This window comes from Poecilia latipinna, unplaced genomic scaffold, assembly GCF_001443285.1.
Source record: "Poecilia latipinna isolate Pla-1442-1.1 unplaced genomic scaffold, P_latipinna-1.0 Scaffold371, whole genome shotgun sequence".
NCBI lineage: Eukaryota > Metazoa > Chordata > Actinopteri > Cyprinodontiformes > Poeciliidae > Poecilia > Poecilia latipinna.
In genome coordinates this window covers 268,282-270,587 of record NW_015112987.1, presented here as the reverse complement: position 1 = coordinate 270,587, position 2,306 = coordinate 268,282, and positions in this window count along the sequence as shown.

Genomic DNA, 2,306 nt, shown 5'->3' with positions numbered 1-2,306 from the left:
CTCTAGATGATATTTGTTATGATTTATCGCTATATAAACAAATTGAATTGAACTGTTTCTCAATAGAAAAACAGTTCAATTCATCATGATGAATTGATCCTACATGATTTTCTCTTCAGCCACACTCCTAGCCTGAATACCTGAATGATTTTCAGACTTCTCACTTGATGTGCAGTAAATATGTTTTTCTCAGTGAGTTCTAATCTCTCCTTACCTGAGGATTTCTCTGCATCATCCTGCTGCTGCCTCTGCTCTAATGTCTCCTCTGTGACTCTTTGCCCTTTCTATTGTCACAATAAAGCTTTATTTAAATATGTGGGAGGCAACAGTGAGCATAACTTCTCACCCAGAATTCCCAGAATTTCACAACAATATGGTTTATTTCTAGAATAGGTATGCTATGTAACTAACACCAACATCAATATACTTGTTAACTGTATCTTAACATGATATACTAGCAAAGATGAACTAATCATCATTTAGCCAACACAAGCTGCATTGAACAACATAACTAAATGTTTCTTTGAAAAAATAATGCCAAGTCTTGAATATTGCAGGGTCTGGCTATTTGCTGAACATGAGCCACTATGTGGTTCCACTCAGCAGTTCTGCTGAACAGCACATCCCACCTTGGTGACCAGGTGCACAGTGTTATGACTCAAGTATCAGAAGGTTTATTTCTGTCCTTCCACATATTCCAGCAGATTCTCCAGTCCCAGGGTTTATCAGATGGTTATATGTTGTCTCATCTTTGCATCCTAAAATGACCTGGCTGACTCTGGCCCACCTGGTGAGTATCCCTGTCTTCATACCAGCCTCTATAATGCCTCTGCAAACTGACCACCTGAAGCCGATACTCCAAACCGATACCACTGTCCTGCTGGATTTTCCTCCTGCTGCGCTGCAGTACAGCTGAAAGGCTAAACCACCATTCATACCAGGTGGTGGTAATACATCAATAAGTTATTTGCAAATCCTCCAGAAACAGAAAAAAACAAAGAAGAAAGGAGAAGTTAGATGGTTGACAACTTAAAGTCAGGTTAAAATGATCAAACTACCCAACTTATTTTCATAGATATTTAATAGACAGTACGCTGTGCTAACACATTTTGTAAACCCTGTACAAAAAGGCCCCAGCCAGAAAGTGAAGTTGTAACCTTGTTAGTTTTCAAACTTTACATTTTTTAAAGCTGTGTAGTTTATGTAAAACTAATATGGTTTATAATTATGGATTTATTTCATAGTTCATGTGACAATGATGAGGGACTGCCTGTTATCCTCAGGAGTCTTGGCTCCATATTGAAGAGAGGAAGCAGCAGAGCTGCGTTAAGGAAGAGGGCGGTCTCTCTCTCTCTCTCTTTACCCTCTAGTCAGACATAAAATACGTCAAATGAACGAGAGAAACAATGAAGGAAACAAGTCAGATTATGCTGCTCTGTAAGTTCATGTCTGCTGATTGATTTAATTATTGATACTGTCTGATTATTGATGATGAAACAAGTTAGACTGAAATAAGATCATTAAGTTTAAAATCTAAAGATAGATCACCTTAGTCTGTGAACTAAACACCTTATCCCGACTTAGAAAACTATTAAAATAGCAAAAAGTTGGAATTATATCCTGGAGGCCTGCTGGTCGTCTGCTTCATCAGTTTTATATCATCACTGAACTTTGACTAAACCAGTTTAAATGTCTGTTTTCTGTAGGTCTGAGTTTCCTGCTGGGCTGCAGATTAAACCAAGGTTAGTAAAGTTTATACTTCCTTATTTCTAAGAGGCAGATTATAAAGTTTGAAAGTTGATATATTTGCAAAAGATAAATTCTAAAAAGAAAACTAAATATGTGCTATTTGTGGAGATTTATTAATGTGCCTATTTGTGCAAAGACATCTGAATCAGTGATTTTATTTCAGTCTCTCCAGCTGCTCTGACTGTGAGTCCCAGCAGATCTCAGTTCTTTGAAGGAGAATCAGTGACTCTGATCTGTGAGGATGAAAACAGCTCTGATGGAGGAACTGTGAGGAGAAACACAACCAGAGGAACCAGGAAGCGATGTGGAGATGGATGGTGGAGGAAAGACGGATCTACCTGTAAAACCAGCAGCATCAGAGAACATGACTCTGGCCTGTACTGGTGTGAGTCCATGTCTGGATCCTCCAGCAGCAGCAGCAGCAGCATCCAGCTCTCTGTCTCTGGTAAGATCAGACTGTGGAGTTAGTGTTGCTGTGTGGAAATGGATGAAATGCTGTAGTTTGTCTCTGTGTTGAGGTGGATCAGTGATCCTGCAGAGTCCTGTCCTCCCTGTGA